The sequence below is a fragment of the Rhopilema esculentum genome, chromosome 7, assembly GCF_057945365.1.
Source record: "Rhopilema esculentum isolate cy_ngs chromosome 7, ASM5794536v1, whole genome shotgun sequence".
Lineage (NCBI taxonomy): Eukaryota > Metazoa > Cnidaria > Scyphozoa > Rhizostomeae > Rhizostomatidae > Rhopilema > Rhopilema esculentum.
This window is the reverse complement of record NC_142821.1, coordinates 10743371-10756631: the sequence shown is the minus strand read 5'-3', so window position 1 is coordinate 10756631 and position 13261 is coordinate 10743371. Positions and strand designations below refer to the sequence as shown.

At 35.5% G+C, this 13261-nt stretch overlaps 1 long non-coding RNA gene across 1 annotated transcript; it reads left to right on the top strand.

Moving 5' to 3' along the window:
* Window positions 1-1923: 1923 nt before the first annotated feature.
* On the top strand, window positions 1924-12570 carry LOC135683592 (uncharacterized). Its single transcript, XR_016143880.1, has 6 exons — window positions 1924-2094; window positions 6710-6806; window positions 9456-9519; window positions 10232-10269; window positions 11011-11118; window positions 12541-12570. It is a non-coding gene; the product is annotated as an uncharacterized LOC135683592 (long non-coding RNA).
* Window positions 12571-13261: the final 691 nt, after the last annotated feature.

The following is a 13261-nucleotide window of genomic DNA, read 5'->3' as shown; positions in this document are numbered from 1 at the left end:
CTCTTGAATGGTTCTGTTCATTCTCTCTGCAACCCCATTCTGTTCTGGTGTTCTTGGGACACTTCTCTGCTTTGAAATACCTTTGAGTATCAAGAAATCATTAAATTCCTTGGAACTATACTCCCCACCATTATCTGATCGTAGATTTTTGATTCTCTGTCCAGTGATATTTGTTGCCATGACTTCAAACTCTTTGAACTTTTAAAGAGCTTCATCTTTCTTTTTACGAAGTATATTGCAGTAAATCTTGATTTATCATCGATGAAGGTAACAAAATATCGATGTCCACCCAGACTGGTTGTTTGCATTGGTCCACATACATCATTGTGCACAATCTCTAGTAGCTTAGTAGCATGTGTAGCTTGACCTTTAGGAAATGAGTTTCGTGTTTGTTTTCCCTCGACACAGGCCTCACAAAATTGCATATCTTCTGAATCATTGAACTTTAGTCCCTCGACTAGTTCCTCATCTTGTAACGTTTCAAATTCTTCACTCCTAAATGGCCAAATCTCTGATGCCATAGTTGCAAGGAATCAGCTGCACTGTTAGCTTCATGTGCTAATTCATTCATTGGTAGACAGTCAAGAATAAACAACTTTCTGTCTTCCTTCCTAAACCCAAGGTTTCTCCATCGCTATTTTGGATTAGACATTTGTCCTCGTTGAAATCCACTGACAAATTCCTTTTGACAATTGCACTGATTGAGAGCAAATTCTTTGCCAAATCTGGAACAAACAGCACTTCAGCCAATTCAACAGGCTTCCATTTCCCTTCGACTTTGACCTTAACCCAAACTGACCCTGTACCTTGTGCCAATACAACTCTGTTGTCACCCAAGCGTACTTTCTCTGGTACAGCAAATTCACGAAAATTCACCATCCTTTCTTTGCACCATGACATGTGCTGAGATGCACCAGAGTCAATAATCCAGGTATTCGCTTCTTTCTTGTTAGTGCTGGTTGTTGCCCAAAAGAGAGCATGCGTAGCTTCCATTTCTGTAACATTAGTGATCTGCCTTTCTATACATTAGCTTGCTGTCTCTGCCTTTCGCTTGGATTCTTCGGTTTCTTACAGTCTCTTGCCCAATGTCCTTTTAAACCGCAGTTGTAGCATTTCCCTTTCTTGTTGGTGGATTTCACTTGGTGTCCAGCAACTCTAGACATCTCCTTCGTGGTAACAAGTGCCTTTTCCATCTTAATTCCAAGGTCAGATGAAACTTCAGATCGTTTTCTTTCTTCTTGTAGCAATCTGGCAATAATGAATTCTAGGGTGAGTTGATCTGCCCGTGATTCAAGTGCAACAATAAGGTTATTATAGGAATTTGGCAAACTGCACAAAAGAGTCGCCACTTGATCCTCTTCAGAGACTTGGCTCCCACTGAAGCCATTTGCTCTGCCAAACTTCTCATTTTGTTTATGTGTTCCATCATTGTATCATTTTCTGACATTGTCGCAGTAAAATACCCCTTTCGTAAAAACAACTTGTTAGCCAGTGATTTGACTTCATAGTGGTTTTCCAATTTTGACCACGCTTCGCCAGCTGTATTCGCTGATCGAACCAAAGATAACTGACTGTCACTTATCGATAAACAAGGGGGTGCTATGGGTGCTTGAGCACCCGTCAAATCTTTCAGGATGTGATATTTTGAAATTTCAGAATATGCGGACACTTAATTTGAGGTTTTCATTTGTATTCCTCCGAGAAAATTAATTTCTCTCCCGTCTGAGCACTTCTAGCCCGTTCTCTGCATTTTCAAAGCCAGTTAATTTACGGACCAGATTGTGCAGCTTTTTATCGTTGTAAAATTTCCAGCACCCCCTGGTCTGTGCTTTAGTCTTTCGAAAACTAACCATAGCCAATCAATGAATGAGCTTGAGCAACCGCGATTGAAAAGCAACCAATCGGCTTCTGTTATCGCGGGAGCTCACTTTTGGCGGGAGCACCCCCTATTGTCAAACGTTGTTCAAATTTTCATTTAGGCAGGCGGAAGAAACAAGTTGTAGTTGTTGTGTAGAAATGGCGATCGCCAGTCACAACAGAAATGAAGCGATTTCTTTTCCAAAATTTTAACAGAACAAAAGCGTGGGTAATGAGGTGAGGCCTATATTGCATTTTTTAAACTTGATGCAAGAGATCAAATTATAAACCTCTGCGTTCGTAATGAGAGCTCAGTCTGTAGAGCATGGCAGTTTAGGACAATATCTTGTTTTTGCAAGAGCAAAAAAAATGTGTGCCTGTAAATTCTATTGCATGCACATGTCACACTCTGCAGACTCGATGACAGCAAGGTAGATTGTGTTTCAGGCGCAGTGTTTCTAGATTTTCCATTTTGAAGTTTGGGTATTTGAGAGGATATCTTACATGAATATCTTACAAAATTTATAAACACTTGAACTTGAAATATTTTCACAAAATCCAAGTTTTTTACTATGTTCTGGCCTACATATTACTTCATCTTTATTCTAAGATATATGATTTTAATATTTGGTATTTATTTTGAATTCCAAAAGTTATGAATAAGTATTTCCAAAGTAATTGGTAGCAGATATCAGTGAGAGGTTTAGTAAGTGGTCAGTATGGGGGACTGATAGAACCAATTTTTATAACTTTCTAAGATTTAGATTGGGTTCTTATTATAAACAAAAAGTTTTGAAACATATATTTGTGAGCATCCTGTTTTTCTTTACCTTTTTGATGCCAGGCATGGTAAATTATTTCAATCTAAGATGCATATAAATTTAAAAAAGGTTATTTTATCCATAGACTCCTTCAATGCAACTTTCAAAATTGGTTTCCATAAACAATTTGAAAAACACTTTTTGTTGGTGTAATCCACAAAATATTCAAGTGTTTATGAAACTTCTTTTAATCTCAATTAAATAGCCAAGAGCTCAGCCTTACAGACCTACTGATTGCCCAGAATATTGTCATCTTCCCAAAATTAGTACATAAACTGACAAAACCAGATACCTAACCAGATATTAGTACATAAACTGACAAAACATTAATGATATTTATTTCATCTATTGGAAGTAGCTGTATTTTAAAAAAGTTTATAAAGCAGTCAGAATGATGGAAGAAGGAATAAAATATTTGTTGTCTTTATTTCAACCAAGAGAAAAGCAATTACAATTGTTTCTTAGTATCATTTTGTTGTATTTTATGTATAGGTTTTATTTCAAATAGCACATTGCCAGAAGTTGAGACGGTAATTGTTTAAAATCAATTATTTAAAAAACAGGTATTGACAACCCTTGCTCTTTGAATGTTGAAAGGAAACTCTACTCAGCATAAATTTTGAAGGGCGTGGCACCAGCAAAAAAATTTGGCATAGCATCAGCCAAACTGAGCACCCCTCAATTTTTTTTCTGGATCCGCCCCTGAACAAATGGTCGCCAGTGCTTTCCTCGCACGCTTTCGAAATTTCTGCACAGAAGCTTCCGTGGCTCCTTCCCCTGCAGGTTCCACTTCTTCGCCAGAAACTATACCCCAAAGATCCTTATCTTCGAGAACCATTTGCATTTTGAACTTCCATAAATGAAAATTCGTTCCATCGAACTTATCAATGTGCTGTGACATAAACTCCATCGGTTTCGCAGCCATAATTCGCACTGAATTTAAAATCGTCGAAAGTCAGCTTCGTGGCAAATTCTATTCGAATTTATCAAAACTCCTGGGCCCATAACCTGTTAAAATCGGGAGTTTTACGCACAGAAACAAGCGATTCAAGATAAATTCATCCATAACATAACGGCGATTACAACTTGAACGAAAACTTAGACGAAGTAAATTCTTACAGCTCACAGCATGAAAGCGTGCAATAAAAGCGGAAATAAACGTCATTGTTCGTAACTAAACGATAGCTCTTTTTTTGAATATTCTAACAAGAAGATCTTCCTGAAATCTTGTTCGGTGCGTCTAGGGCCGATTTGACTTTGGGTTTTATGTGGCACCAGAAAAATGCGTTAATTGCTGACTATTTCCGTTTTCTAACCTGCTCTTGGGCAGGACGACGGAGCCTTAGTGACGGCGGAGGTATTAGTGAATTTGGTTCAGTGGCAATCTGGGTGGCCGCACTGGAAAATCAGCATTTGTTTACTAACAAGCTCAATCCCTTTTCTCTACGAACAATAGAATTTAGGTGTGTTAGAAGTTCTTCCTGAAATCTTGTTCGGTACGTCTAGGGCCATAGACAGGGAATTTTGTTTTTTTTGTACAATCTTAGTTTTTCCAGTAAATGCTATAAGCTATAAAGAACTATAACGATAACGGCAATGTGTTTCGGATTGTTAGTAAAGCCCGATCATTGTTCCATCAGGCAGTTTTGGAATCTATTTATATAAACATGAAAATACCGCTTTTGTGTAGACAAAATGAGTTCGTTTTCATCTTAGGACTCCATTCGTAACATTCTCTATAGGCAAGCGGCACTGATTGGGCAACCTCGACAGTCATGTGATCGCGATTCTGATTGGTCTTTTTCGATCCATAAATGGGTATATATATTTCCTAGAGTGATGTTTCGATATGTTTTCTTTCGTTTTATGCTCTGAAGAGTGTCGGACGAAATCTTAAGTTTGTTCTAAAATGTTTGATTTTTTCAAAGCCATAAGTTTTGTACCACAATAAGATTGTTTCTAAAGTTCCGATTCTGCTTTAAAGGCTAATGTGAACTTATTTCCACGAAATATTTCCAATTTTTAAAAGAAAAAGAGATCCATGATGCAATGCAATGTAAAATGCTGATAATCATTATCTACGAATAGTGCAATTGCATTTGAATCTACTCCAGTTTTTGATGTCTCTTTAAAATATAGCAGCTGATAAAGTGCTCATTATTGATCCAAGCATTCTGTTCAATAACTGGTTGCCTCAAGACTTGTTATGCTAATGCCAAACATAATTCTTTTTGCGCAGGAATTGCTAATAAGTCTTTTGTCATATGTAATGTCCTTTTTATAAAGCATTAAAGCGCTCAAAAAAATTTCGCTGCCGTTTTTTGGGCGCCTTTCAGAAAATTGCTGAAACAACTGCCTGCTACACAGTGGTCAGGGCATTTCACAATCACAAGTTATGTGAACAAGAAATTTTGTGGACAATATTCTATAGTATAGACACCCAATGCAAAAATCTTCTGTCAGCAACATTAAGCGAAGAAGGGCCTTTGCTTCCAAGCACTTAAATGACTTTGTCAGAACCAACAGTGATATTATCAGTGTCAGTATTTGTTTCCGCTAACTCTAGCCACCGTCCTCCCACCCACCCCTACAAAAACTTCACTTCAACTTCGACTGCATTGAACACGGGGAGTTTGCCACCCCTACGGGCTTGGTTAACTTATACTCAAATTCTTTAACGTTTAGTTTTTCATGTTGAAATTCATTTATAATGGTGTGATTTCATCCCTTGTTCTTGTTTATAAAGTATGATAATAATTTTACTTGGCAGATATCAGTAGGCAATATCAAACAAACGCAAAAACAAACTTACGCAATATCAAACTCTAAGCTTTATCAAGTTAAAAAATATCAAGCCTATGCAATATGCAATATCAATCCTAAGCTACGAGAAACCTATGCAATATCAGTTCTAAGCAATACCATACCAATCATGATCTATATAGGCCTAAGCAATATCAAGTCTAAGCTACATGAGGCCTATGCAATATCAGTTCTAAGCAACACCATACCAATCATGATCTATATAGGCCTAAGCAATATCAAGTCTAAGCTACATGAAGCCTATGCAATATCAGTTCTAAGCAATACCATACCAATCATGATCTATATAGGCCTAAGCAATATCAAGTCTAAGCTACATGAGGCCTATGCAATATCAGTTATAAGCAATACCATACCAATCATGATCTATATAGGCCTAAGCAATATCAAGTCTAAGCTACATGAGGCCTATGCAATATCAATCCGAAGCAATATGAAACACATCAATATAAAAACTGAGCAAAATCAAACCTAGTCTATGCACTTTCAGGACTAACCAAAATCAAACATTGAAAATTGCGTGGAGAAGCGGAAACATGCCACAATAACAGGGGCGGATCCAGCAAAAAGTCTGACTGAGTTCCAGGCAGAGGCTAGGGTCTTTCAGGTAATGCATTGATAATTGTGCCTAAGACAACATCATTATTCACATTGATGCATTTTGGTACTATCCACTCACTAAATCTAGATTATAGGTTTTTTTCCGACAGAAACCAGTGCCTCAGTGAAAATTTTTGCAACCCCCTCCCTTTCTAAATACCCCTTTGTTTGTCTTAAATGCCATAGCAACGTTTTCCCTTTTGTTTTACTCGCACTTTGTTGTTTTGCCCACGTAGACACCGGCCTAGGTCTCTCTTGCCATCAACGACTGCAATTTAAAATAAAGGTAGATAATGCTCCTGGAAAATTAACGATACTTCTTGGTTTTATCTCAAACGCTTAATAATCTGCTAGAATGCTGCGAGGGTCGTGAAAATAAGACATCTGCAGTCGCCATTTCGAATTCAAAGTTTTGCAGTTCTACAACAGATTAGAAACAATAGGTAGCCAATCAACTACTGGCTATTGTACAGCTCTCCTACGAACATGGTATCATTTCCGTGTTCCAGATGCTGTTTTGACTGAGTTCCATCCGTGTTCCAAACAAAAATTTCATTGTTTCAATTCATTCACTTTCGAGGCACTAAATGTTTATTTCCGAGTTCTAGGATTGACTGCTGTTGTCCTCCACAACGTCTGGAAAATAGTTTCAAAATCACGACAGAGAAGAAGGAAGGAAAAGGGCGAGCGAATCACATTAAACTGGTAATTTTAAGATTTTGAAGATTATACTTACAATAAGATTATACTTACATTTTGAAGATAAAACTTACAATTTCTAGGTTTCACTTTTTTAGCCTAAATGTTACATATTTCAGGCAAAACTATTTCTAGCTATATGTTGGAAAACTGACTGAGTTCTGTGCACCAAGCAACTTACACTGGATCCGCCTCTGCAATAAAATACTTTTTGTCCAGCACTCGTCATAGTATAAATTGACCTTCTGAAAAATTGTGCTGATCAGTTTTCTGTTGTATATTTAAGCTGTTATAATTTTTGTACCATTTGTAGTAATTTTTCGATGTAGCAATTTTAATTAACCTTTTAAAATTACGACGTTTTTTTGTTGTAGTAGATTAAGGGCCATTTAAGCTTATGCATTTATTATTTTATAAATAAGTAAACTCCAGATAAGGTCCAAAGATAAGCATAAAGTTGATTTGCTAAAAGTTACAAACGATGGCTAAATTACAAACGTGTTTTTGAGCGCTTCTGCCTACATTGAACTCAAGTTGGTAAAACCCCTTTTAAGTCGATTTACAAAGAACTCCTTCTGTCTACACAAGTCGAGATCCAAAAAATTTAGTATGACATGTTTCCGCTTTTCCGTGCTATCTTTAAAATTTGCTGTACCAGACGCTTATTAGACCTAATTAGCTAGAAGACCATTATGAAATACCTTTAAGAACCGTCAAAGCTCTATTAAGCCCAAAGGGACTTTTTTTCAATCCTAGAAGGGGGGCTAAGATGTTTGATGGAAAATTGTGAGCACATTTAGTGTCCGTGTCCGTGAAGAGAATTACAAGAAATGAAAACATTTGGCGAGCGGCTAATTGTTTTCTGTCAGTTGCCATCTACGCGCAGGGATGGCGCCACTGGAGGTACTTGGGGGAAAGGGGGGTGCTTGGGGCAGGAGCCCCCCCAAAAAAAAAATTCATTGAGCCCTCCCGTCGGCACTTCAATTTTGAAAAATTTTAAGCAATGTCGGCACTTTCATAACTTAACTTCGTGATTGTTTTTGATTTTTTTTCGTTATTAGATTTTTTTCCATTTTTTTTACATTTTTGGAACTAGAATTACCACAGCGGAAATGGTGTTACATTACATCTTTTTGGGTGGTTCACTCACTGTCGGCACTCTGACATTACAGCCCCCCCCGCCCCCTCAGCACTTTTTTCTGGCGCCATCCCTGTCTACGCAGTCTTTCCAGGCTAAACTTTACATTTCAGCTAAATCTGTAATACACATCCTCGTTTCTCCGAGGACCAAGATTGGCAGTATTGCATAAAAGAGAGGACGGCTTAGTAGAGAGGGGGCTTATTTGGAATTTGAAGTAAAAACTGCTTTGAAAATGTCCATGCTCTCAGAAGTTCTCAGAAACGCAATACAAATGTTCTCAGAAACCTTTGCTTGCAGCTTCAAAAGTTGAATTGGAAAATATTCGAAATTTGCAAAATTTTCAACAAAAAAGGTTCGTGCAAGCTTGAAAACTTTGGAGAATATAAACGTGCAAAACCAGATGGAAGTAAAGTAATTAATTAACTTAAGCATTTGGGGCAATTTTATGTCTTAACGCTTTTTATATCCACTGTAACATCATTACCGCGTTCACATCCTATCGATATGAAAACTTCTTAACTTTATCAAAAAATGAAGTCAAAAATGGCGGAACTTTCTGTATTTGTTCCTTGCCCATATAATCGAGTCATCAACATTTTGACACATGATAGTTTTTAACTCGCTGCTTTTAGAATAAAAGTTACCAAGCATTTTATGTTCAGTTTTTCATACTCTTTCGATTGATGTAATTTGTTCACAAATTTGACGATTTTCCTACATCTGGGGAGAACTTTTTTGACACACTTCAAGATTTTAAGATATTGATCCAAGGAAGTGCAAACAAGTAAAAAACCTCTGGTTAATCTCTCCTCCAGTTTGTTGGGGAAAATTCCTTGTCTTAGAGGTTTTGGCAAGGCCGCCATCGTGGCTGGAGGCAAGAAAATGTTTTAGATGTATTGTATATAAGAGATATGGCGAAAACTGTATCTAAAATGGATTTTGACTGAAGGCAAATCTGAGAGAATATTTGCAAGCTTATTTTTATCACTGTGTCGCATAGATTCATCTATTTTAATAATGACATATGATAAAGAAGGTATTGCAAACTTTTTAAAATAGCCTTTTCAATGTAACTCGTAATCAACATTTTCTTATTTAAAAAGGAACCAAAATGGGATGGAGGAGAAAAATATATGAATCACGGTTTAACAAAAAACAATAAAATTGAAATACCCACAGAATCACTGTTAACAAAATATGAAAGATTATGTAACCAAAAAGACTCTGGATTTGAAAACTTTCAAACTGGGCTAGACCAAACAGCATTGATAATTACGTCTAGATTTCAAACTGGGCTAGCCTAGTTATAATAGCATTGATAATTACGTCTAGATTTTCTCTTTCCTGGAAAGAATGGATTATTGATAGAATATAACTTTGAAGCTTTCTCGATGATCTGCCGATTCTTCATTTCTCATATTCTCAAAAATTGTCTATCGCAGGAATGATAGCCATCACAGTGTCTTAATATCGACCTCCAGGATTCGAAGACAAATTTTATCAATTAACGATAGCAAATGTGCACAGATTGGCCTAAGAAGAAATGTGTTTACATTATCTGGCTGCCTTTCACAGTTGGTAAGTTATATTCACTTTTGCATCCTCTGTAAGATTTACCTGTCAGTAATGGTTACTGGTGCCCTGACCTATTTACTCTTAAAATTGTTTAACAAATTTTAATATGATATGCATCAGGTAGCTTATTCAATTTTAAGGTTTTGTCTCTCTAATTTGAGCAACTAAACAAAAATGAGATAAAAGTAATGAAATAAGAAATTTTCTCAAGCAGCTTTCATTAATCAAATGATCAGGAAAAGTTCAAACGTGTTATTATTAGGAAAGTCTAGATTGAAATATCTCTCAAAAAAGTATATCATACAAATAAACAAACAAAATGATAATGACAAGATTTTAAACGTCTGTTACAAAGTTTGCAGTCTTAATACCATTATATGAGCTTCTTTTACATTTCTGGTGGTCCATTTTTTGTTCTAAATAATGTACTTGAGCATGTGGCAAATTGCAAAGTGTGTCCAAAGAAACAACAATGATACCACTAAAAATTTTGTGTTAAAGGCAAATTATCTGAAGATTAATGATAGTACAGTAACATAGCTGTGGAACTATGCATTTTATGATACAATGATGAAATTTTGTGCAAGTACACTATTGCATATTGTTTTAATTGTAAACCCATAAAAAAGTGTCCATTGATAACATGAGATACTACAGGCTCTAAAAGTCTTTAATTCTGCAATCTTTATTTAAAGACATTCTTTATCTTCCACAGAGTTTCACTGGAACAACTGTTAAAAACAAGACAGCTCAGTGAGTCATATTTAAATAAAATATGCAGAAATTCCGTTGCAATTTCCTACTTTCTTTGGCAATTCAATTGACCAAAAACATTTGCACTGCTGTGGCCTTCAACTTTTTGCAAAATTTTTAACTGTTCCGAGCCTTGTAAAAAAATTTGTTCTCAAGACAACGGCTGAATTGTGCGATAATGACATTCTGTTGTCCTTCTCGGATCTTTTCGAAAACCATAATTGCTTTCAAGAATTGTACACCATTTTCTTCTTGCAGGAAGTTACCATTCTTTAAAGCTTCACATTTTCCAATATGAATGCCCGTAGATAAACATGTTCTTTGACTTCGAGTATTTGCCTGATGACTGACCTCTTTCATATATTTTACTACCTGAAATTGTTATGTTCTTTATTCATCCTTCAATCTTTTATCACGAAACACGATTGGCTTTATGGGATAGACGTCCAAAAGTTAATTTTTTTGCATAAGCAGAATTTGTCTTTGCCAACGTCTGCTACTCATCCACTCCTTTTAACAGATAACAGACAAAGGCAACAAAATCTGGTGTGTTCCTTGCTTGCTAACAGTGGTATAGAAGTCGATATAAAATTTTGCTTCAGACCATATTAGACTTTTTAGGCCTTTTCTCTCTCTATCTGGCAATAGGCAGCATTGAAAGTTTGAGAAACATAGTTTAAAGCTTTTTATGTTCCTCTCCGTCAAACTTAATGGACTTAATGGATGTGGATCTTTGTATAGATCAATAAATGAAAAGACCGAACGGAACAATGCAACGAAATGCGATGCCGTTCCTGTTTCTTTCGATCTTCTGCTATACAATGACCAAAAAACTTGTCTTTGGCTCAGGTAAGCATTACTAGCAGGTTTTGATAGATTTTAATATGATTATTGTTAACGTTGTGTGTGTGTGTCTGCATGTGTTTGGCATTTTTTGACTGACTTTCAAACAGAAAGTTGGCAGTTTACGTAAGGGACGGCTGACATTAATCCCGGCTTTATATGCAGCGAGCTAGCCCGGACAGCTGAGCTGAGTGCATTTGTTTGAAAAATTGCTAATTGATAGCTAATAGCAAAAAACTTGCATAAAGAAAGCTAAAGGGATATAAGAAACCAATATTTGTGAGACTGGTCTCACATACAATGTCCTCCGATGCAGCTCAGTTCTTATGCAAATTAAATAGAATTTGAAATTGTTTTTAGGGTACCAGAATTTATATGCTTTATTCAACTTATTTACTAACAATCTCTTTGAGAATCCTATCTCTAGGCAATTCTTATTTTCTTAGACGAGATATTTATGAAAACATCTAATAAAACTCGAATTTGAAGATTCGTGGATCTATAGACTTTTCTTTTTCGGCTTCATCAGTTTCGTTGCAATTGTGTTCACATATTGTTTACTTTTACACCTTTTCAAATTATAAGATAAAGGTTAATTCTCCTTGTCAATATTAAGATTTTTCTAGGTTTTTTCTCCACTGCCTGATAAAAATTAATCAGCTTTTAGCCGTTGTATTTCACAATTCCATTCGTCGGATCAGATTCATGATTTCCTGCTACATGTGTGAATTCTTAAATCTTTCTCTATCAATTTTAGTTCATCGTAAAATCTGCTAGGTATAATTTAATTTTGACTTAGACAAAAAATACTTGTTAGATTTAAAAATAAACAGCTCCAAATGGACTTTATGCATTTTTATCAGATTTAGTATATTCAAAGATACGCTGTTATCTACTTTAAAAACTCTAAAAATTGATTCCATATTGTGATAGCCTTGCCATTTTCCATGTCCTGACTTAGCCATTCTAAGCACATCAATCACATTTTAGACTGCAATGATTATGTTATTTAAGCGATTTATAATTTCATTATACTTACTTTTAGAAAGTGACATAAAAGATGGTAGCAGAATGAAGATATAGCTATTATGCATTTTTCAAGCTTTTGTACTTTATAATTTACAAAAAAATATGCCACTCTCTTTTTACACCTTTCATGTCAAGACCTCACTTCTTGACACAAATTTCTAGCAAAGTTTTAGCTTTAATTTTTTAACCTTTATATGTTTGTTTAGCAGTTAATGTTCTTTGGCATTTTCAAATATCATAAAAAGTAAAAAAGTCAATCCTCCTCGTAACAATTTTACACGGCGTATTTTGTGTAATTCTAAAAAAAACTTTTTGTCCACCTTTTTATTTATTATTATCAAACACTTCAACTGTCCATCTAGATTTACAAGAGCTGTAAAATACTTTTACTCTCTTTAGTGCCTACAACTTCATTGTCCACATTTCAAGGTATGCTGTTGAATTGATTGATTTTGCAATATTCAAATCTTATAAAAAGTAACGAAATTAATTTCAATTGAAGCTATAACCGTTATTACCAGGCTTTTATATTTTCTTACTCGTGATAGAATATTACTCTTCCTTCAAAAATCTCAACTGCTAACTTAGATTTTTTATAACACACACTGTATGTATGGAGATACAAAGTCTAGAGATGTATATAAAAGACAATCTTTTCAATATTTATGGCAATGTCAGCCTCGACGTCACACTCGCCTAATATGTTTTTAAACTAACTTCATTGCTAACTTTCGAAAAGTCCAAAAAAATGTCACTAAGTAATTGTGATTGTTACAAATGTACACGCCTTCGTTTGCCTTAATAATGCGAAATAATAAATCTACCTTTTAATTTCTATATTAAAACATGAAGCCGTCCATTTAAAAATTATTTAAATTTCTTCAGTGCCTTCAACCTCATTATCGACCTCCCAAGGTTTGTTTTTGATTTGCTTGATTTTGGAATATCTTAACTTTACAAAATCTAAAAAACCAATTCCATCTGCAACTTGTCAGCCATCTTTAGACTTTTGTATCTTCATACTCGAGGCAATTCCTATTGGCAATTGTTACAAATTTTTCACCCCTTCGTTTGTCTTATTAATGAGAAATAATGAACAAACCTTGCGAGGTTGATAATG